The 25,203-nt window shown below is 38.5% G+C and overlaps 1 protein-coding gene across 3 annotated transcripts in view; it reads left to right on the top strand.

The window, feature by feature from the left end:
* The window catches only part of gnb1l (guanine nucleotide binding protein (G protein), beta polypeptide 1-like), an 89,215-nt gene that overhangs the window by 5,381 nt on the left and 58,631 nt on the right, over nt 1–25,203 (top strand). The window contains exons 1-2 of one of the 3 annotated variants that reach the window (XM_051921122.1): nt 10,552–10,717; nt 12,872–12,935. The gene's annotated coding sequence lies outside the window, so the exon portion shown is untranslated. Of the gene's footprint in view, nt 1–10,551; nt 10,718–12,871; nt 12,936–25,203 lie in introns of those variants that run through there. The other 2 variants (XM_051921120.1, XM_051921121.1) reach the window with 2 other exon arrangements.

The raw sequence follows: 25,203 nt of genomic DNA, 5'->3' as shown, positions 1-25,203 counted from the left end.
TGTCTTCCCCTTACTTTACAGCTAAGAGCTTATACACTTTAAATGGGGGGTGTTGTGAGGGTCAAGCCAGGTGCAAGCTGGGACAAGGTGCGGCACTGGTGAGCTTACCCCTCTGCCCTGTGGCTGCAAGGTTTGCATCAATTTGTCAGGGGATTTACAGGCTCAGCAGGCTGAATGGTGCGATTTGCTCACAACAATATACTTAAGCCTGTTTCACGTAGCACACAAGGGCAGCGCTAAGCATGGCTAGGAGGCCTCTGAGGGGAATCCAGAGGAAAACACGACAGGGCTTACTGTGAGCTCTTTTTACGTGGAAAGTGGCTGTCATGCATACAAATACATAGCTCCTAACCTGTGCTGGCAGGCACTGTATTACGTATGGGCAGGCCACAAGTGTTCGTCTTTTGTGCTTGGTATTTCCCACTTTAGAAGCCTCCCTGGCAGTGCCCACAGAGCACCAGCATTTCAACAACAACAACATTTATTTATATAGCACATTTTCATATAAAAAAGTGTCTCAAAGTGCTTTACATAATGAAGAAAAGAAAAATAAAAGACAAAGTAAGAAATTAAAATAAGACAACATTAGTTAACATAGCTGCGGTGAGTTGGCACCCTGCCCAGGATTGGTTCCTGCCTTGTGCCCTGTGTTGGCTGGGATTGGCTCCAGCAGACCCCCGTGACCCTGTGTTCGGATTCAGCGGGTTGGAAAATGGATGGATAGTTAACATAGAATAAGAGTAAGGTCCGATGGCCAGGGGGGACAGAAAAAAAAAAAAACTCCAGACGGCTGGAGAAAAAAATAAAATCTGCAGGGGTTCCAGGCCACAAGACCGCCCAGTCACCTCTGGGCATTCTACCTAACATACAGTGGTGTGAAAAACTATTTGCCCCCTTTCTGATTTCTTATTCTTTTGCATGTTTGTCACGCAAAATGTTTCTGATCATCAAACACATTTAACCATTAGTCAAATATAACACAAGTAAACACAAAATGCAGTTTGTAAATGGTGGTTTTTATTATTTAGGGAGAAAAAAAAATCCAAACCTACGTGGCCCTGTGTGAAAAAGTAATTGCCCCCTGAACCTAATAACTGGTTGGGCCACCCTTAGCAGCAATAACTGCAATCAAGCGTTTGCAATAACTTGCAATGAGTCTTTTACAGCGCTCTGGAGAAATTTTGGCCCACTCATCTTTGCAAAATTGTTGTAATTCAGCTTTATTTGAGGGTTTTCTAGCATGAACCGCCTTTTTAAGGTCATGCCATAGCATCTCAATTGGATTCAGGTCAGGACTTTGACTAGGCCACTCCAAAGTCTTCATTTTGTTTTTCTTCAGCCATTCAGAGGTGGATTTGCTGGTGTGTTTTGGGTCATTGTCCTGTTGCAGCACCCAAGATCGCTTCAGCTTGAGTTGACGAACAGATGGCCGGACATTCTCCTTCAGGATTTTTTGGTAGACAGTAGAATTCATGGTTCCATCTATCACAGCAAGCCTTCCAGGTCATGAAGCAGCAAAACAACCCCAGACCATCACACTACCACCACCATATTTTACTGTTGGTATGATGTTCTTTTTCTGAAATGCTGTGTTCCTTTTACGCCAGATGTAACGGGACATTTGCCTTCCAAAAAGTTCAACTTTTGTCTCATCAGTCCACAAGGTATTTTCCCAAAAGTCTTGGCAATCATTGAGATGTTTCTTAGCAAAATTGAGACGAGCCCTAATGTTCTTTTTGCTTAACAGTGGTTTGCGTCTTGGACATCTGCCATGCAGGCCGTTTTTGCCCAGTCTCTTTCTTATGGTGGAGTCGTGAACACTGACCTTAATTGAGGCAAGTGAGGCCTGCAGTTCTTTAGACGTTGTCCTGGGGTCTTTTGTGACCTCTCGGATGAGTCGTCTTCTGCGCTCTTTGGGTAATTTTGGTCGGCCGGCCACTCCTGGGAAGGTTCACCACTGTTCCATGTTTTTGCCATTTGTGGATAATGGCTCTCACTGTGGTTCGCTGGAGTCCCAAAGCTTTAGAAATGGCTTTATAACCTTTACCAGACTGATAGATCTCAATTACTTCTGTTCTCATTTGTTCCTGAATTTCTTTGGATCTTGGCATGATGTCTAGCTTTTGAGGTGCTTTTGGTCTACTTCTCTGTGTCAGGCAGCTCCTATTTAAGTGATTTCTTGATTGAAACAGGTGTGGCAGTAATCAGGCCTGGGGGTGGCTACGGAAATTGAACTCAGGTGTGATACACCACAGTTAGGTTATTTTTTAACAAGGGGGCAATTACTTTTTCACACAGGGCCATGTAGGTTTGGATTTTTTTTCTCCCTAAATAATAAAAAACATCATTTAAAAACTGCATTTTGTGTTTACTTGTGTTATATTTGACTAATGGTTAAATGTGTTTGATGATCAGAAACATTTTGTGTGACAAACATGCAAAAGAATAAGAAATCAGGAAGGGGGCAAATAGTTTTTCACACCACTGTAAATGAAATAGTCCTCTTTGTAGTTAGCGTTCTCACAGAAGGACTTGATGACGATGGTCATGCAGACTTCTGGCTTTTAATCCATCACTGTTGGAACATCACGGTGCTAAAAGGACACCGGAAAAAGAAACAGAAGAGAGAGTGGGGGTTAGTACGGATTTTAGAGCCACCATGAATAGTTATTATAATGAATTGGACATACAGAGTGTCAGGATTAAATTACAGTGAAGTTATGAGAAGGCCATGTTAAAGTAATGTGTTTTCAGTAGTTTTTTAAAGTGTTCCACTGTATTAGCCTGGCGAATTCCTACTGGCAGGCTATTCCAGATTTTAGGTGCATAACAGCAGAAGGCCGCCTCACCACTTTTTTTAAGTTTTGCTCTTGGAATTCTAAGGAGACACTCATTTGAAGATCTAAGGTTGCAATTTGGAATATAAGGTGTCAGACATTCCGATATATAAGATGGGGCGAGATTATTTAAGGCTTTATAAACCATAAGCAGAATTTTAAAGTCAATCCTGAATGACACAGGTAACCAGTGTAGGGACATCAAAACTGGAGAAATGTGCTCGGATTTTCTTTTCCTAGTTAGGATTCTACCAGCTGCATTCTGCACTAGTTGCAAACGATTTATGTCTTTTTTGGGTAGTCCTGAGAGGAGTGCGTTACAGTAATCTAGTCAACTGAAAACAAAACCGTGAACTAATTTCTCAGCATCTTTCAATGATATAAGAGGTCTAACTTTTGCTATGTTTCTTAAGTGAAAAAATGCTGTGCTAGTGATCTGATGAATATGTGATTTAAAATTCAGCAAGAGATGCATGAGAACCAGCTTAGGCCTGCAGAAAGATAAGATACTTCATTAAGCCTTGTGGCCGGTATAGAATTGTCAACCTCTGGGTGACAGATGGCAAGAATAACCATTCTGCTTTAAGGTGGCACATTTGACCTTTTGACCAGATCTTATTCTGTGGATGATTGTTTAAGTAGATTTATGTTGATAAAGTGAACATTTTTTTTTTTTAAACTGCCTTTGAAGTCCCTGCAGAGTTGCTCTGCTCTCATAGTCTGTTGATGTCAGATAGCACTGGCACAATGCAGCTATGTTGTGGCATACATCCCTCCCCTATGCAAGATTCTTGACTGCAAGGCTTGGCCTTCCATGTCCCTCAGCTTTATCCTTGAAGTCTTTATACACAAAACCAATTTTTCAGTTCACTGGGCAATTCTGTCCTCCGCGTTGGCCATTCAATAATTCACTATGATACTCTGTTGGCATGGTCGATTACCGAACAGGCAGAATCTTCTGCTTGTGGAAGAGCCTGCTGAATAGAAGCCATTGTGAGCGGGTGAAGTGCCAGCTGTAATCCTAGAGGCCTGTCCGCGAGAGCCAGAGGGGTCAGGTTTTCAAGGTCACGTTTAGTCTGTGGATTTTCTTTCCCCTTTTGCCACAGGATATCTGCCTGAGACAATGCCTGGCTTGCTCGGAGGGATGGGGTGGCACTGCAGGATGCCTCGATGGGCTTTGTGTTCTGTCTGAGTCCCCGTAAGACGAGACGTGAGCACTCAGGATGAGCTACTGGCAGTTTAACTCTCCTTTAATTATGCAGGGCCGAGCCCAATGGCCACCCGTGCGCTTTGCCGTCCCTGTGTAATTGAGTGGAAAGAACAGAGATCGTGCACCTCCTAAGTTTACCAGTCAGGGAAGGGAGATCATCTACCCTCCTGGGGTCTTAAAAACTACAGAGAGAGATGATATTGAGTCACCTTGAGGAAACTGGAGCCATGAGTGACAGTTCAACAATTTAAAAGCAAAATTGCTACTCTTTTGGCAATTTGAAGGGCGCCGCAACTGAACTAGTGTGGTGCTGAGGCGTCACCCATTGCATAGCTGCACTCGGGTCCTAACCTGGGGTCCTGAGTTGGTTTGTCATGTGGTCGGTGCGGCAATGTGCTGTATCAGCGTGTGCTCCTAACCTCCTCCTCGCAATAGGTTGCTTCTAACCCCCTTTGTCATATGCAATAATACTGTAGTGGATTTGCCAGTTACACACATTTCTTAAAATTTAAAAGGATGAGCATAGGGACTTCTAGGTGATTACCAACCTGTGTCCATCTCAAACAGAATCCATGGCTGTTAGGTTTTGCATCTCCTGTGCAGTTGCCCCATTTGAGAACTGGCAGGGTTTACTTTACAAATAGTCCAGCATCTCTGTTTCTGCCTTCTGCCTACCTAATGGATTTTGGAGACGTCTAACATATTCCAAAGTATGAGTCGCCAGTTCAGCCCATCATTTCTCAGTTGTTTTTTCCTCTCTCTCCTCTTCTACCAAGAATGGACCATGCAGAAGTACCACCTAACAGAGGCCAGGCTTTTCTTGTGCCTAGGATATGAGTACTGCCAGCAAGGCTTCAGTCATGTGCTCCTGAAGGAAAAGTAAGTGACCAACACTTCAGGGCAACAGCCCCATCAGCCCCTAATATCTCAAAAATGGAGTCACCCTAAGGTGCAAAAAGTCCAGTTCACTGTGGATGTTTTCCTACAGTGGCAGTAACTCCAGCAGACTGTTTCATTATCCCATAAGACTTCATAGCTGGTCATAATGTGATGGGAGTCTACATTATTTTTGAGGGAATGGCAGAAACATGGGTGACAAAAATAAAGAAGAAAATTATGGGAGCTGCAAGTTCAGACTTGATCATCATGACCTGTAAACAGTGGCCATTCAGACTCCATCAGAGACCACCAATAGCACAGACTGTCTTGTTGGAAAGAAGAGAAGAACCCAATAATAATATGTAGGTACCATGCAGGGTATTTTAATAATTATTTACTGGCTTTGTGTGCTTCTAAGCAAACCGTTGAAAACTAGTGTTTTCATGATTCACTTTAACTGAGAGTATTTGCTGATATTAAGGGGTGAATGGGACAAGCCTCCCCATCCTTTATTCTTGATTGACAAACTCCTCTGCTTTCTCATGAAGTACTATGTTAGTTAACACCAATAATGAAATAAAAATGGAGGAAGAGGCCCTAGTGGTGAAGGGAAATGATCTTCAGTCTGGGAACAAAAGCCATTTCCTCTCAATGTTGCTTGACTTGACAGTTTCCCTTACCATCCTGCTCACTTTCATTCATTCTGCCAATAACAAAAAGTGACATTTTGCATATTTTTCAAACAGTAAGTTGATGGCATGATGGCACACTAATTTGTGCTGCTGCCTCATGGCTCCAGAGATCTGGGTTAGATAGATAAAGAGATAGATGGATAGTAAATACTTTATTTGTCCCAATCAGGAAATTCGACATGTTCAGGTCCACCTTAATAACAAAAGATTTCCTCCAAGTCTACACATTGTTTACAATGGCCACATTCCTGTGAGCAAAGTTTAAGAATGAGTTCCACTGTAGGGAGGTTGAACTGTCTCCCTAAACAATCTGTAATCTATAGGAGATGGCAGAGCTCTGTTGCTTACGAAAGTAACGTGCCCCTTACAGAAATGGTGCAGATTAATTCAGTGTGCTAAAGAGCAAGGAGATACCTGGACAAAGCTGTGAGTAGACACAAAGATGGCTCCATACTTTCCAAATGATGCTTATGCACAGAATGACGTGAGCACTGATACCAACACGATGATGCCTGGGCAAAGCAGTAGCTTACTTCATTTTTGAACAGACAGATGGGCCTACACACTGATGCATTAAATCCTATGCTTGGGTTTGGTTATTAGTTGAATGGGTGATAGTCAGGACTTAACGGCCACATGCAGGATGAGGCTCCAAGTACAGTTGTAGTCGTGCATCTTTAAGTGGTATTTGGGCTGTTACCACACCAGGGGCATGAAAACTTGTAGAGGAGTTTTCCACAAAGTAGATTCAACTGATATTAGCTAACGTGGCAGTCTGTGGCATGAATGGACAGTGCTGGCTTTAAGCAGCAAACCAAACATCCTATTCTGTTCTCCAGAGAACAGTTGGCTTCAGAGCTTGTATCCAGCTAATCCAATAGCTCCAAAGAGGTTTAAAACACTCTGGTTTCACTTAATCTTGAAACTTAAACCATGCAGAGGCTGAAACCTCTTGTAACGTGACTGGACATACAAACAAGGAGACTTCAAAAACAGACACTGCAGCCTTTGTGGATTAAAACCCCTGAGTGACTCCTCTAACAAGAAGACAAGTGCAAGAAATGTTACATGCATTCTGTTACTATACACGGCCTGATGATGGCATTCTTGAGGGTGATCTTTACTAAGTCAGCTGACCAACAATGCTGTACGGATGATGACTGGAGATCAGGGGAACCTGTTCTTGTTGCCTATTTTTTTAACCTACTGTAATGTTAAAAATGTATCCCAATCAGCAGAACTGGATGGTTGTCTGTTGTGGTGAGGAGTCATCAGACAGTTCCACCCCAGTGACTAGCCGAAAGAAATCTCATCTGGAAACCTGGAGTGATCACTCCAATCTGAGTACTTTATAGATTATGTGCCATAGTTGCCTTTGGCAGCTTGGGGCTACGCACAAATAGAAAAGGCTGGAATGGGCAATGAGAAAAACCTGAGAGGTGAAAGGTGGAGGAGGAGCCCTTCCTGGGGTTTCTATTTGGAAAATGAGGCCCAAAGCATCCATACAACCATTTGTGGCAGGAACTAAGTTTGTATACAGCGGTTTGTATGTCAACTGCAGGGCTTGGTCACGTTAAACCAGTGTAAAGAAGGGGATTAACCTAACTAGGCTGTTTTGGGCACATGAGAGGAAACCACATTAGACTGGCATATCCAGGGATGGATTTAAACCCAGATCCATGGAGTTGTAAATCAGCAGAGCAAAACCGCATATGGAATCAATCCTTTGGACAGAATGAGGTGTATTGTGGGAAGTCAGTTTTTACACTTGTTCCCCACTCTGAAAAGTAACTTTTTTGTAATGGCACTTTACTGGATTTTGTGGTTCCTCATAGAACTATTGGACAGTTTTGTTTTGGAAAGGCATCTCTGCATATAAAGTTGGTTCTTTGGCTTTGGAAAGGTTTATAATGTGTAGGCTATCGCAGCATACAGCAGATCAAGAAAACTCATGCCATTGTATGCAGCAATAGGTCTTTTACCCAGTGGTACTTCACAAATCCGTATTCATCTGCTTATTTATGGAGCCTGAAATAAAGGTTCTTTCTGGAACCCTCATGTAGATGGCTCATTGGGAACCTATGGCATCATATCTGAAGAATCACTTTGGCACTTTTATTTATTTAATAGTGCTCACTACCATGGATACATTTGAAAAATTCATCCTTTTTTAGTTATTTATTTATTTTTAAAATTTCTTTTGGCCTTCCATCCACAATTAAATGGCATATTCCGCTATTGAAGACAAACTTTTCCAAAAACTTGTGTAAGTATAAAAGTGCCGGGTTTTGCCTTGCAGTATGGATTGGGAGCTGACTTCAGTTTTGCCATGTTAATTGCCTTTGTGATCTCATCTTCACTATGGGATTGTCATTTCAAATTTTTTCTGCATTAGCTTAAGGATATTGCACCTTGAAACACTTGACTAGGTTACTAGATTTATTTTGGCAGCACTCTCAGGCTATATTTTCCATTGCATTGCCTACTTTATAATTGTTTGTAACCTTTAAAAGCTGTCCTCTTCTTTTAGAAGAAGTCCGGTTTGGTGTTTTCTTTAGGTGTTGTATGTTTTCTTTGAGCTGTCGGCATTTCAACTTGCATTTACTCCGTAACAAACTACTCCTGCCAAGGTTTGTACCTTTTGACATGTGAGAAACTTTTAGAAAATGCTACTGTGTACGGAAAACACTTAAAACTAAAATGGTGCTGTCACACTTATCTCTGTTAGTGTGGACTAAGGTTTAGCCCCTTGACCTTAAAATTAATGGCATCCTGCAAGAGTTGGTGTAAGACAGGTAGCATTTGGAAAAGTGGTGAGCCTAGGGGACCCTCAAAGACAACCACAGGCCCTGATGTGAGTTCTAGAATGGGGTGGCAATGGCCACTCCTGCCCGTACTCACAGAGACAAATTGGGGCAAAGACTCCCAGACATGGAAGTGATTTGTGGTGAGAATGTAGTGCTTGAGAAGTGCTCAAGTGAGTTAGCCAACTCAACCCTGACCTCCATGTGTAATCAGCTAGATTTGGACGGTTGATTTTGTTATTTGCGCATGCTGCTGCTTTTGTCCTTAGTACCCTCCAGTGTGATTACTTGTTGTAGTTTTACATCAACAGCCATTTTATTTTTACTCAAGTTAGTGTTCTCTTGCCTTGGACTTGCGTCCCTTTTAAACTCTTCCTATAGTGCAGTATTAACTTGCTCATCTCCTACCCTGTAATACTGTAGCGTAATTGTACCTTCTTTTTATGGTATTTGTGGCTCTATATAAGATGAACATTGAATGCTTCTATGAGCTGGCGTGCCATTTTGTTTGGAGTCTGTGTGGCCCCACTGCATGTCTTAATTGTGTCCTTTGTCAGCGCTGTGGACCCCAAAAATCTTGTTATCTCATCTAACCTGCACGTACACCGACCATATCAGTACCTGCACAAGTTTGTGACATAGTTCACTGCAAAATGCAGCATTTGGAAAACAGTTTGTGGGTTTAGCTTTCAAATTTTGAATTTGATTAATCCAATGTCTATGTCTCTCAGTGCCGCTGACCACTCCATAGTACAACAGCCATTTTAAAATATGGAGGGGCACCTTCGGATCAGAGGCCTCGATTCTATCTGCTTGTTATTTTAAAGGTGGCTATCTTGTCGATGGAAGTGTGTGAAATATAACAAAAGGCAGATTGTCCAGGGTTTTGCTAATTTCAATTTCCATATCCCCTTCTTTTTTGACGTCTTTCCTCATTGAAGCCACTTTCACTCTATGCAGTTTAACAAAGACTTTTATTCATATCCCTTTGCTTTTATATCGTGTTTTTCCTCATGCATTAAGACGTTTTAATAATGCATTGCTTGTCTGTTTGGCATTGAGAAGATTTAAAAGGTGAATTGTGATTACCAGCACAAATGTTTGTTTGCTCGTTTAAAACCCTCAGCTCGTGTTCCATGTGAAAGGCCCTTTTGAAGAAGATTGACTCCAATTAAGATGGCACAGCCCTTCACTCCTTCACAAGACTGCATTCAGTCTTCAATCCCTTCCTCTGTGGAGTTTGCATGTTCACCCTAAAGCTGTGTGCTTTTTTCTGTAATTACTTTGATCTCCTTTCTATATCTCAAAATATGCAGGTTGGTTGATCAAATTGGTCCTGCAGTGCACTGACATTCCTTCAATGATTGGCTCCTGCTGTGTGCCTGAGGCTGTTAGGATAGGCTGCAGTTTTCCTGGGAACCTATATTTGAAGAAGTGGGTGCATATGACACTGAATACTGAAGGTAAGCCGCTACTTTGGTGTCAAGTCTACCTGTGAACTAATTAATAAGAAAAGGCTCAAATGACTAGAACATAAAAAAGAGCAAAGTCTTAAAAAGCAAGAAGAAAAAGCAATAATTATTTTCCACACACACACACACACTCCATTTTATAATGTCTGGATTTTCACAAAAAAGTCAGAAACTGGAAATGAGCAGCTTGTTTAATAAAAGCAGAAATCTGGTTACAAGCAGAAAGAGACATGCAGTTAACAGTGGTCTGCAAAACTGAACTCGGGAAGCACATAATTAAGCCTTTCATTACTGATGAATACACAAATGAATGTAACATTGAAGTAGCGGCTCTGCTTTAACATTCTGTGTCATTTGTACCTGTGTCTACACTGCTTATAATCAGTCATCTGTGTTTAGATTCAAGTAAAGGAATAAACTCCACAAAAAGGTGGATTAAAAAGAATATAGGAAAAGAAAGTTAACATTTAAAGATATGGCAAGAAATGCATGATTCTGAATTGTGTTTACATATAACTATACTAGTACATTAGTCTGAAAGGAATACAAGTTCATTTAGAAGTAAGACTGCAGCCACAGTGGTACCCGAGGGCTGAACCTGGGGACCTCTGATGGAGAATTTACACAAGTATCAGGCACTGTGTCGGCCACCTTTGCCGCGCAGGGTCCTTCATCAGTCTCGTCGCCCGAGCGCGTGATGCTGGCGCGCAATTGACTGTACGGCGGTAACGTCGAGGGCTTCGATAAGTGTACGGGTGGATACACTGGAAGCTTGAAAGCCGGGACTCGGCTAGTATGCTATCGTGACAACTTCAGTAAAAATGTAATTTTGTGCATATTTTTAAACATTCTTTAATACTAACAGATATTGCTCGTAACTATTTGTTTTGCTCAGGTTTATGATATTAAATTGTGGAAAAGCTTAGAAAAGTTTGGCGTCATTGTTTCATCCAGGCTACGCAAATCAAGTTAAATATGTAAAATGTACCAATGTTACAAACGCTGCCTTGTACCTTTACATTTTATTCATCTCCGCTGATAATCAATATTACTCCCGTCAAATGGCATTTTTCAGTTATTTTGGTGAATCTAATAAAAATATCAGACGTGAGAACCGAGTTAAAGCTGTTAGGGTTGTCATTTGCTCGTTTTGTCATTAGAGTTCATGCGTTTTAAAGTGAACTCCAGAAAAATGAATACTGCACTAGCAGGCACGATCACGAGTTAGTAAGAGGGCTGTGGATAGTAAGCGCTTTGAGCATGGGAAAGGCGCTATATAATAATTATAACGTTAGTACCGACACACTGTACGGAGGTTGAATGGCAATTACTAATACATTTAACTGACTCTGTGCTTGTCACTTCATGAGCTTGTACATCAGCCTAAAAGGAAAGTTTTACCCCATACGCTTTTAAAAGGCCTTGGTGTAGTTTTAATTATAGAAATAGAAATATGTGATATAAAATAAAGGTTATGTTGCATTGTCAGTGTTTTTAAATGTTAGTTTATATGCAGTTTAGTCTTGTACAGAAACGATGCCACATTGGTGTCAGTCCTTGTAGTGTTGGCAGACAATGTATGGCCATGAGCAAGTCACTTCACCTACCTGTGCTCAAATTGGAACAAAACTAACTAATTGTATCTCAGATGTTGTAAGTCATCTTGGATAATGATATCAGCCAAGTAATAAGAAGAATAATTAATGTTACTGTATAAGGGGGGGGGGGCACGATACACTGAGGACTCCTCACAATCATTTTTAATTTTCAAGAACTGTGCAGCATACTGTAGTGTGTTGCTCATGGAAAATACTGAATGTGTTGTGCAAAAGATTTTGTATTTCTTAAGCGTGTTTGTGCCCCTTTTTGGATGGTGTTGGTCATGAATGTTACAATAAAATGCTAAGACGTCAACATATTGCTTGCACCTAGAGGGTGAAGCGGGTCTGCTAACAATGCATAACACGTGTATGTCTTCTTTAGTTTAAAGGGATAATCAGTTCTGGAATTAATTCTGGGTGTTTATTCCAGTGTATGGTCATTACTTAATTATAATTTTTTTAAAGGTTAACAATCAGTAGTAGACTGCTATCATGCGCATTATTATTATTGTCAATTTAAAAGATGACATTACCCTTCGCAGCATTCAAGATCAGGATACATTTATTTACACCTTTATTTTTTTTTTCTCGGTGATTTGCTGTTTTTCAGTGAGTTAGAGGTGTGGAGCAAGCCATTAACTTTCTGCTGTAAGCTTCAGTCTTCAAAACTGTAAAATTAAGGCATATGAATTATTTCTCCTATATACACAAATTGCCTCATTATTGTATACTAGTGAAACATGCAGTCCCATAGTCCTAAAATAAGATGCTACAAAAGCCTACATATAAACAGCAAACTCTACGCCCATTATTTATAAATGTTAGAATTTTTTTTATAAGTTCTGAATGTGTATGTACCATGTCCTGAGAGATTATCAATAGACGGACTTGAGGGGACTGTGCATTGTTTACAATAAACCTTTCTGCCCACCAAAGTACTGATACCTAAACTGTTACGAATTTCCAGAACATAACCAACAAGACAGTAAGATGAGGTCAAGGTTCTAGCCACATTAGTTCACAAGTAATTGCATGACAGTCAAACAGACATTGGCATTATATATATAATATCCACATGTTTGTCAAGTGGTAGATATAAAATGCATTACAACTGTTGACAGTGAAACTCTGGAAACAGATTGTTGAATATTTTTGATTTGTACTTCTTAAATTTCTTAGCCACTGTTTGATTGACAAAGCTAGCGCATATAAATAACATTTAGCATATACCCAATGGGCCATGTTTTGATAAGCATAATAGTAATATAGTAGTATTTGTCTCTTCAATCAGGAGATCCTTTTCATATTAATATGTATAATATTACTAGTAAGACATGGCTTAAATCTAACTATGATGTGTTACCTTTTCTGTATAGCGCCAGCGAGCCTGGACACAGTGCTGTAGAGTTTGAGGATGTTTCTTGGATACAACAAAGTGCGGTATGTATAGATATCATCTTTCAGTCAATGCACATATCTTGCATGTTTTTGTGAGATATTGTGCAGTGCTTTAAAAGCATTGCATAAATTTTTTTTTACAAAAGATGACTGAGTGTCTGTCAGCTAGTGCAGGTGGAACAGCTGCTTAAGTGAATTTTGTGTTATACATTGTTCATGCATTTTTAACAGGCTGCTTGCAGACTGGTAGGTCAACAAGATTGATTAATGTTGGAGATTATTTCTGTGTGCTTTTCTTGAAACATCAAGGTACAGAGTTTGTGAAGTTTGCAACTATAAACAGTAAAATATTAGAACGATTGAGCAGTTTGCTGCCTTTATTGACAAAAGATGCTACAAAATATTTTGCAGAAATTCTGGTGTTAGAAGCACAGTATACTTCAGTGCAATCACTACTGAATTTGACAGAAAATTTTTTGAGTGGCCCACAATTGATAACTTTCTTCTTTTTCAACCTTTTACCTTGTTGTGGTAGCGTGGATCAGAAAAACACAGTTAGCCAAAATCTGTCAGGAGGAGATTTGAACTGGTAGCCTCCTATCCTTTAACCTTTTCCTAGAGTTTGAATTGGTCTTCCCAAATGCATGCAAATAGTTAAGGAGACTTGATGACACCCAGTGTCTGTAGTTGTGCCATCACATGGTTACACAATAGTGTTAAGATTTACCCTTACAGTTGTTTTTAAGTATTTCCTTCACAAACACACCCTGGAGAACATCTAACTATCTGACAGGAGGTTACAGCGCAGGACAGACTAAGGCAAGTGACTATTTTGCAGTCTGTATGGTGAGGTGGCTTCTAGTTTGCTACTGCTGATTATCCAGGGCTGTACATTTTGGATTTCTCTTGCGTAACCAATATAAGTGACATATATGTGGCTGGCTTTTTCAGCAAATAATGGTAAGCTGCTTTATTCTGAGTCCACATGATTCAGCATTTGAGTGTTCTATAGAGTATTATTAATTTGAGATTTGCCTTTGGGTTTTTGCAGTCATTTCCAATTAAAAAAACAGTCAGTTGTGTTTTATTGTACCGTCAGTGTTGTCTTTATTTGTGGTAATAGTTTTCCAGTAAAAATATTTGTGGACTGTGAAGCAAAAGCAAGCCCATTTCTGTACATGCACTTTATCATTTAATTCAAGGTCTGCTTTGGAGGGGGAAAAGTGACTGCGTGTGTTTTGTGTTATGATAATAAGCTCCTGCAGAAGAAACGTCTTGGTATTATATTGACTGCCCCACTGTTTTTAATTAAGCTGTCAAAGACCAAGTGCAATGTGAAATGCGGTTGTCTCAGCCAGCATGGATTTCCTCTGCAATTATACCTACTTCAGGACATCAGAATTTGCCTGATGTTACAGCCCTTGCATTTTCATGATAGTGTTCTGTGTGGATATTTTTGCTGAAGCACTGGATAATGTTAAAGCACGTGATGTGTGGCATTTGTTTTAAGGTTTTGTTCGCTCAATAGTCATAGTGATACAGGACAGCTTGGGATACACAATAGATGAGGAGATGTGGAGAGCTTGATTCTCCATCAAGCACAATAGGGTGTATGCACTCCCAGAGATAAGGTGCCATTTAGGTCTGATACGTTTAGATAAGTTCATTATAGTTCTTGAGCTGCTGTGGTACAGCGTCATTGTCAGCAGTATCAACAGCAGCACTAAGTTTTAAAACATTTAACAGGGAGTGTCATCCTGCATTACCATTGGAGGGTAAGTTCAAGCTATATAAATTGGGGAAAAAAGACGAGTGTCTCTCCCAGTAGTTTACTGTTGTGGGAAAATGGGTACCAGAAGAAATGTAAAACAATAGTTTAAAATAGTACTTGATTATCCCCAATTTGAAACAATAAAAGTTTTGATTTCAGAAGACCTAATGTACTTTTCACATTCTGGAGGTACAACAACATAAATTGGGCAATCATTTTTATGTAGGAGTACACACATTATCTTTACTAAGCATGTGTTCTTTTTCTGTTTACAGCAACTGGCATTGATAGAGTTTCCATGTAACTAACAGCCATTATAAAGGATGCTATGGATTCAACTGGAGGTGCTGTTGGATATAATATAATGAACTATCAGGATGTGAAATACATATCAGTTGCCATTTAACTTAACATTGTCTTTCACCTGAAGTGGTTCTGAAATGTGCATAGCTGCCACATGAAGTTAAAATAAAATAATTGAGTCTATAGTTATCATCACTGTCAATGTAAGATTGAAATTTGTCTTTCTCTAAGCTCAATGCCAGTTACAACTCAGTGAAAGGATCTCTGGTAGATAAGGAAGTAGGGGAACACTAAAAAAAATAGTAGAGTCTCACACAAATGATATTATTGGTTTTTACCATATTTCTTGAGATGTGACCTTTGACTTCAAAAAATATTAAAATACTAGCTGTGTTACCCAACTTTGCCAGTGGGTCTCAGTTACAGTGCTGTTGGTTAATCGGATGTATCAGAAGTACAACGTAACTAAGTACAATTTTTTTATTTCTTTTTTTTTAAACCAGAAGCTAGTATTAGTTCATTTGACTTTATATTAGCATTAAGGTCTAAAAGTAGTACTGCCTCAGTATACAGTGGGTTTGAATAAATGTCTGCCAAAAAAAAGCTGCAAATTATTTTTATCCACTCAAAAACACCGTCCTGTTCTGTTCTCACCACATTCTAAAAAACGGCATCTCCATCAGCTGTAGAAATAATAACATTTCATTCTGTTCAATCTTGGCTTGGCTCCATTGGTTAATTTGGGGTGTGTTTTCTTTTTCCCTGTGCATTGTTTGGTTTTGTTTTGTGTTTTTTTTGTTTTTTTTATTTCAAAAAGCACTTAACACTGATTGTTGGTTAGTATTGCAAACTTCATGAAGATATACAGGTGGGCAACAGTGTTGGCTTTTTAGGCTATGTGATAAACTTACACTATATATATATATATATATATATATATTATATCAGCTTTATTGTCATATAATACGCTCCTGTTCAACTGAAGCAATTGACAGTGCTGCACATTATTTTTCCCACATTTTTAACTGCTTGTTTCACCACAGAGGGGGCAAGCTCTACTGTTTGTGCTCTGTTCCTGACCTCCCTTCTTCAAATGATGTCTGTGTGTTGTCAAGGAACTTAAAAAGATACAACTGAGTTTCAAGGCCACGAAGAATGGAAAACACTGCTCTAAGATAAATGATGTAACCCAGTGAGACAATTAGATTGTTATTCCAAAGTGGGGAAAAAAGGCAGCAGTTGCTACCTTTAGTGATATGACGCATTTGTCAATGCTGTTATTTAAACTTTGTAAGAGCTGATGAAATCGTCTGAAGCAGCCCACTGGCTGATGGGACTTGTAGTTCCCACTTCTGCATTTGCTTAAAATGAAGGGGATGGGGGCAGGTAATAAATATTAAATAACTTTCTTACTGGATCAGTTACACGACACTGGCTAGAGCTTCATTAATTATCACAAAAACTGTCAGCTAACTTTGTTTTTTCTACAAAGTCACTTTTGGGTATTTCATTTTACTATGTTTTTTTGGATTTCAGCCTTAAATATTAATATAGCAAAGTGTCCTTTCTTAGTCGATACCAACTGCCTAAGTTGTACCATTCTGCCACATCTTAGGACTTTGGCTAAACTGGAAATAGTGTTTTTGTTAGTGAGTGCATTAGAGAGTCAGTCAGTGAACTTTGCATTATATAGATAGATATATATTTATATATAGGTAAATATAGATTAATTTAAGGAAAATCATTCAGAATGCTTTCTAAAGTACAATGCAATGCTGCACTGAAATGGGAATAATCAAAATCAAATAATCAAAATGGGAATAATCAAATTGGATGAAAAGATAGTCGAAACAGAATTACCAGGACTTTGTTTCTTCAAAACAGACACAATTTACAAGCTGGGGTGCAGTGTGTTTGGTTAACATGAGAGCAACAGTAGAGCAAGACTTTAAACATGAATGGACAGACTTTTGTGAGAGGATGTTATTGATCTGGATTTTCAAAGAAAGTGAGAAACAAATATAGAATTGTATAAGAAAGTAGCAAAATGGGAAGCAAGAAGTGCATGAAGATGTATTAGATTTGGAAGGGATGATGCAGTGAAAAAATTGGAGCAAAGAGTATAGTGTACTCTCATTTTGAAGCAAGAAGGCTCAATCATGACAAGTCCACATTGAAGAAATTACCTTTGTCTGCTGTAAAGGATCTTGAACACGACCCTTGGATTAGATTACATCTTATTGAATGACTAAGAGAAATGTTTAACTTGGCTAGACAAAATGCTTGTTTATAGTGTTAAGAAACCAGATGATCATGATTTTCTTCAGTTCTACCAGTTTTTCGATGCATCCAGAACATAGCCTTTCCTTGAAATTTTTTCTTGTCTTGACTAGAGGAGCTACATATTTGATTATGAGTCAGAATGAAATTGTGAAGCTAGACAATATACTATGTTTTACACGATGGAGTGAAGCACACAAGAGAAATGTATAACACAGAGGGAATTCTAGTACAACAAGGTTATGAATGGACAAAATGGTAGACAGGGGTCTACTAAGGTGAGGAAGTGGTTGGAGAGAGAGAGAGTTGACCAGGAGCATGAGTAAAAGATTAAAGCAACAGCACAAGGCAAGACAAGCAGAGGCAAATGTGGCATTAGGATAGTATAACGGCTGTCGACACGGACAGTGGAGATATTGAGAATCAGATTAGAGATGTGCAAAAATCCTTTTAAGTTTTAACTGAAAGATGAGGGTATAGTTATATTAAGAAGAAAAGTAGATATGATAAAGGAGAAACAGAAAAAATTGGTAGATGTGTGCTGCCCAGGTGACTTGTAATAGAATGAGGTAGATGTAGTTGAGAGAAAAGATCAGTGTCAATGGCTTCCTCAAAGCTGGAAAAATGGGCATGTGCAAAAATGACAGGCAATGGGGTGCCAAGAGTGGCAGTTCTGATCAGAGAGTTGTGTTTATATACAATGTGAGAAATACGCATTTGAATAAGTAATGAGATCACCGGGAAAATCAAATTTACAGAATAGGAGATGGTACTACAGACCAAGGAATCTTGCAGTTTTAGGTTTCAAAGTGCCATTCAGAAGCTTATTTTAAACAGATACTTAATAGAATGAAAATGAGAACTCTCTTCAGTCTGAGAAGAACACGTGTTACTTCTTAAACTGGAGAAACCTCTTCCTTGTAATATTTTGTTGTCTAGAAACCCCCCCCCCCCAGCAATAAATACTCTAAAAGATGGGAAAAAGGTCCATGACCACCAATTAATATTATTTTAAAGGAAAGCATATTGGTAAGCTGTAATAATGGAATTCTTTGTTTTTTTCTTTCTTAATTAAAAAAGCATATAAAACACTGTTCATGGTGTATTCAAATATGAAACAAAGTATATAAAGACATTTGTTGCTGCATTCTTACAATTTCACAAATTTTCAGCAAGCTCAGTTTCCAAAAAAATTGTGCAATGCAGTGCTTCATAGTCTTAGAGAGGTGGAGTATGCCCTGTAATCACTCCTAACTTCAATCACAACCTTAGAGAGCCTTCATGTATGTCAGTCTGTCCACCACACTTGTTCAGCCCTTTTTCTTAATTAATATTAAGGTGTCAGTAGCAAGTTAGGTGGCAGAACAGCTAGTCTGGCATCATTTACACCTCTCGGAGTACTGCAATTAGAAAGAAGTGAAAAGTACGAGGGATTTAGAGACAGGATGTCCTAAGATTTATAATTTCATAATAAAGACAAAAAATGCATCAGAGGAAATTCGTAAAGGAATACTCCACCCAAAAATGATATATTTTTTAATGTTAGCTCATATACTTTGATGGTGGTGACTGAGAAAATTTTTTAATCTCATGTTTTCATGAGAGAAAACAGTTTATGATGTAATGGAACATAATGTTGACCCATTCTGTCTGACAGCAAATCATGTGTAAAAAAAGAAAAACAAAATTCTCACGTACTCCTGTCATATAAACCACATGTCCATGATCCGTTCATTTGTTCAAAATGTATTTGCTAAAATATTATTAATACTTCCAGAAAATTTGGCAAAGAAGATAAAGAAGAAGATGCATTCCCAGTATACTGTGTGTATGAAATGAAGACAGGACTCTTGATCAGTGGATGAGGGGGAGAGGTGGACCTTCATATCAGAGCTACATCAGCAGATCAATTGACATTTTGACACAGCAGTGAAATCTGTATTTCTCTAGAAGACAAAAAAGCTATGACCATAATAAGCCATTTTTAATTTTAGTGGGACAAAAAGAACCAAATGTTTGGGAGAAATACTGTACAATAAACACATAATTGAGTCTTTTTTTAAATTTTTTTTTTTTTTTGATTTGTCGCTTTATTTCTGCTGATATAGCCATTTTTCCTAAACCTTTCATGTGAATATATTTGGCTGGAATAGACACCCCATAAAAGAAGATAGAAAGTGCCATAGGTCTAAAAGGGTAGATAACCCTGAACTGTCAAACAGAAGGATTTGAGTATAAAACATGCCTTCACGGCTGACCCGTAAGTGTTGAAAGCAAGAGAGCTTCAGTTTGTAAACTCTTTACAATTTGTTGTAATTGCCTGACAGGAGAGCTGTTGAATTTGGTGCAGCTCAAGAGTGGTTTTTGAGCCCTCCTATTAACTCCTTATCTGTTCTGGCCTCTGTGCTTTACAGAGGAGAACAATGTGGGACCTTCCTTACTGTGCTCAGTTTGACTGACATTGGGTGTGGGGCTCTGGCATCTGAGTTTACTCTCTGTCTTTGCTTTTTTGTTTTTCTTTTCTAACTTTTTGTGCAATTTTCCGTTAGACAATAATGGGTGGGCAGCTTTAAGAGCTTCCTATGTTGTTTATTTAAGTGGAGTCAATAATAGACTTGGTTTTCTTTTCAGCAGATTTGTTTCCTTTTTTGGTAGTCATTCAGAGTCTTTTAAACCATACCAAAAAACAAAAGAATACAGGAAACAGAGATTGAATAAATTGTCCTTACCCATCTGTGGCAGTCCTGAGGAATGCTTAATGGCAACTTGGAAAAGCATAAAGTGGTAAATCTACTACTGCAGACATGCAGCAACCAAGCCAAAATTAATTTTCTTTATGTAGCATACATATGACAAAATGTAATGGAGATTTCAGGACCTAACTTGACTTGACCTTTCCTGCATTACAAAATTCTAGAGAAGTCAGTAATGGACAGAAGTAGTATTTCAGAGCTTTCTTCAGTATGCTCTTGATCATTATTCACATATAAGCAGAAAGATGATCTGGTGTACAGCAAGTCCTTAAACTCAGTTCAAGCAGGTCACTGTTACATGTATTTTTTGTTACAAGAAGATACTTAAATACAAGCTAATGTTTGTCATTGTCTGAGTAGCTGTTAAATTTGATGGCTTGTTCTTGCTCTTTTTATGCTGTACTGTTAATTTCAATGAGTATACACTTACTATAGCACTATTAGCACTGCTGTGTCACAGCTCCAGGAAAATGCGTTCACATCTCACTAACTTGCTGTAAAGAGTTTGCAGGTTCTCCCTATGTCTACAATGGATTGTCTCAAATTTGTTTGATTTCTCAACAACATTTTTCAAGATTTTCATGGAAAAGCAATTTGTGACTGCATATAGGCCTGTTGTGAGTGTCTGTGGATGAAAGCATGAGAATAACTTCCATCTGAAGCAGATGGAATTGGTTATGGCCCAAACCAACTGTAATTGGATTTAGCAGGTGTGAAAATGAATGCATTAATGGTTATTTTTAAGTTTTCAAAAAAGTTAACCAAATGTTGTATGGACACCTCAGCTGCAATGAAAGTATTATTGTACATACAAGCATATCTATTTGGTAAAAGTTGCATGAAGATCAGTGGAATTAAAAAAAAAAAAAAAAGTACATTATATGTATACATGTTGCATAACAAACGTTGAACCAAGGTGTGGAGGAGAGGCCCGTGTACATCTCTCCTTTAACTTCCCCATTACTGTTTAATCAGCAGCAGTGAGCTTTTCAAGGAGCTATTCAGCCAGGTTTCATTATTATGCGTTCAAACTAGGGCTGGGAGTTGACTAAAAAACATTAACTAATTAATCTCGGCATTGTAAGGAATTAATTGCAATTAATCACATCTAACATTAAAACATGCAGTCATAAAATAAATATATAAATCATGAAGTAAATATACACTCAATCACAAAATTAATGTAGAAATTTAATGGCATAGTTTAAACCTTAAACAATGACCTGAAACCTGACCTTTTAACAAAATACTATTTGAGCAAGTGCAGCCTGAATTTTAATGCCTTCCAAAAAGCCAAGTTGAAAAGAAGGCAATAAGAAAACGAGGCCAATATATTAATTCTCAAAATGGCACAGCATATAAAACACAAACAGGTCAACGTAAAAATTAAACGATTGAAACGACTGTTGACTTGCACTGCTGAAGACTGATTTTTTTTTTATATAAGCATCTTTTAAATGGACATACAGTAAAATGTGAGTTAAAACTTCGTAAATGCTATCCTCAATTTTTCATCACTATCAACGACTTTATAATTATACTCTAAACAAGTGTTTTTCAACTGGTGAACAATGAGAGCTACCCAGGTGTCCCGTATAGGACTGCCTGTATGAACGGGATGAAGTAGCTGGGAAAATGCGTCCAAAGTCTTCACTTAGTGCTGTGTCTGTGAATGCCAGCCTCCAAGCTGCTTTTTTTTCCCGATGTCTTTTATAGTCTTCCACCTTTGGACAGTTTAGCAAGTGTATAGATTTAGTTCTTTTGTGGTTGGTAGCATTGTGATATGCTTTGGGATTTTTTTGGGTTACAAACAAAAACAATGCTGTACCCACACCTTTGCTCCTGGCGCACTACAAAAGTTCTCAGTAGTAGCTATATCACACTTAAAAACTGACATTGTGCATTGCTTGGGTGGTTATGTTGTGTTCTTTGCATAAATTAGCAAAGATACTGCAAACTGGGAAAGATGAGTAGGGAAATTCATTACACTTCTGTTTTGTAGAAGTTTGTCAGCAAGCACTGTAAGGTATCTCCTAGACTGGCATGTTAAATATCAAGGTACTAGCGACTTATTTTGGTTTAAGTGCCACTCAAAGAAAACATATTTTACATGCGTGTAATACAGTATTACATTGATTCGATCTTCTTACAGAAATGTGACATGAAAAATTAAAGAGAGCACAATTTTTACCTTTGCTACTTTTCTTTAGTATTGCTCCAAGATTACCATAAATCCCACTTCCTCCCACTCCCCTGCACCTGTTGGTGTGTGTAAATCAAGGAAATGAATACTAGTACCACGTATTGACATGTGGCAAGTCATTGTGAAATGTGTCATTTGGAACTTTTAAAAAGTTTGAGAAACAAAATATAATTTATTTATTGGATATAAATGTGGTACTGGATGTGTATGTAATTCTTCAGTTTCACATTTGACTCTTTCGTATCATTGTTGCATAATGCCAGCCAGGGATGCGACAATATTTTTTAACATGTTAAACAAGCCATGTTAATCGCAATAATCAGCACGTTTACTTTTCCAGGCCTAATTCAAGCATCATTTTTTGTAATGTTTCAGATAGCTCAGCAAAAGGAGAAGGAAAATTATGAAGCAGTGGAATGTATAGAGCCTGCATTAAAAATACTGGTCTGGCTGTGCAGAAAAAAAATGAAAAAACCACACAACCAGCCCTGATAGTAGCGTCGATTGAACTAAAGGTCACCAGTCCGCTGTGTGTTGAAAGGTACCTGGCTCTAGAATCCTCTCTGATTTAATAACATGAAGGGGAAGCTATCCCTCTCTCATAATTAGGCGTAATTACCAAGGAGGTGTTGACAGATAGGCTAAAAAGAGACAAACTGCCTTTATCCAAAGACTTAGAGTCAGATTACTGCTGCTGTCTTATCTGTAACTTGGATAGTAGATGTCTCAATCTTCGTTAGGTCTTCAAAGTGGGAATGGGATATGGAGGGTGGATAGGATTTGGGATGAGACTGAAAGAAAAAATAAAGTGCTTTGACTTGTGTGCGTTAAATTAATCCGTCCTTCTATAGATGACTTAGACCTCAGAGTTTCAATTACTAAGCTATTTGTCTCCTGGTGTGCATGTATTGCATTGAATATTAGTTTGGGACCTTGTCAGATCATTCCTGCCACTGGCTATAAGACTTGGACCTGGAGTCTAGCTGCTGTAAAAGAACTCTTTGTTTGCTATGCTTTATTAAACTCTGGGCTTTACTCGGCATATGAATTAATTCTATTGTGATTTATTTATTTATTTATTTATTTAGGACAGGCTTACAGCAATATGCAATTTACATTACCTTCATGGTGAAATTTTGTGAGCAATGACTTTCAAGTGTGTTTCTACTTAATTGACTGCCCTGCATCATATTTGTCAGACATAAGGCCCACATTTTTCAACATTTGGTGTTAGGGAAACGTTTATTATTGTCCTGAAACAGCAGTAGCGTGCAGACAACTTTTTGCCAATAAAAGGGCACTTCAAATATCCATAAAGCCAGGTTTCTCTCTAGAATAGTCACATTTGATGTTGTTGGCCAAGTTCAAACTAATATTTAGCAAGCAGCACTCAGGCTCTTTGGCTGAACTCCATTGACACCTGTGCGAATATGAGTCCAGCAGAACTTTACAAAGGCTCTCTTTTTTGCACCTGTAAAAAAGTCAAACAAATATTAAGTGAATGTTAATTCTTTATACATTTTTTTTGTTTTTAGTTTTTCATGCACCTATTGAAATCTTTGAGTAACATACTTTTTTTTAAAGTCTTTATATTTTCAATCCCCAGCATAGTTTCTGACTTGCTAGAAATCCTTGTCTCATCTTCTTGATAACTAGGTGATTTGAGACCACAGTGCTAACAGTTTCAAATAAAACATGATTATTAATTCTATCAAGACATATTGTCTGGTGACAAAGGACCTAAACTGTTAACCATATGTTGCCCAGTTCATTTGCTACAACTGAATTTCCGTGCAACCTACCACTAGTTACTGAACTTGCAAGTTCAAACAGCAGAATTAGGAAATCATTGTGCTGTTTCTCTTTTTTAATAAACGTCTTTGAATTAAAGCACCAGCTAAATAAATTGATAACACTGTGTAGCTGCCTGACATCAACAGAGTGGTTGACTCAGCCCCAGGTTAGAAACTGTACAAGATGTGGAAGGAAACCCAGTGTCAACAACATGCTGGTTAGGTTAATTGGGGGCTCTTAATTGACCCAAGAGGTGTGAGTTTGGTTTAGTTATTGATTACATACTGTGTGATGGATGGATGACCTGTGACCTCTGTGTCACCAATACTACTACTTCATGCCCACAACATTGTAGAAATAAGCAGGTTAGATAATGATGAATGTATATAAATCAGCCGCCCCTCATTGTGCACTTGAAACGTCAGCTTAGTAAATTCAGACCAGGGGCTTTGCATTGCCACCCATGTCATACGTTAGTAATTTTGAATAAAAAGATTTTTTGAAAAACAAATTTGTAATTGCACATATTTATTTATTTGACTCTTTGGGTAAAAATAACACACACATTACAATTTCACAGTGCTGTTGTTTTAGTCCTCCTGCCATTTCAAATCCTAACTCTCCTAGGATTACACAGGTAGATGGGGTGGTAGATTTGGTAACATTTTGCATAAACATTAAAACATTTTAATCACCAGACAATAATGCTGCTCTAGATAGGAGCTGTTTAAAATAACTTTGGGGCATCCCATTCAACTCCTGTACATATAATGAAAATGGGAATAGGCCACTCCCAGTGGCGGAGGCACTTTCTCAAACTGCCCATATTCTATATTGTTTTTGTTAGGCTGTACTTTTCACATTTTTTTCCCTCATGCAAATTGTTTATCTGGCCAATTTGGATAGTGGTTATACTTGCTTGTTTGTGTATTTGCTTTTATGTAGTGAGTTGTGCGTTTTGAATGACCACAATCACCATTTTTTTTTCTTTTTAGCCACATTGAGTCTTTAGTTGACTAACTTAGCTCAGCAAGAGGTGGTGACTTTCATAAGTAGCATTTTGAAAGCAACCTTATACTTTTCAGAGTGTCATGTCTGCTGCTTGCTGCTTTGCACCACCTTTTGCTAAAATAATTTCAGACTAATCCCCTCTTTCAGGTGAAACCTTTCTGTAAGACAGGAATGCAAGTCTTTTTTTTTTTCTTT

Source organism: Erpetoichthys calabaricus, chromosome 18 (genome assembly GCF_900747795.2).
Source record: "Erpetoichthys calabaricus chromosome 18, fErpCal1.3, whole genome shotgun sequence".
In the NCBI taxonomy this organism is placed as follows: Eukaryota; Metazoa; Chordata; class Cladistia; order Polypteriformes; family Polypteridae; genus Erpetoichthys; species Erpetoichthys calabaricus.
This window is presented reverse-complemented; position numbering and strand designations above follow the sequence as displayed.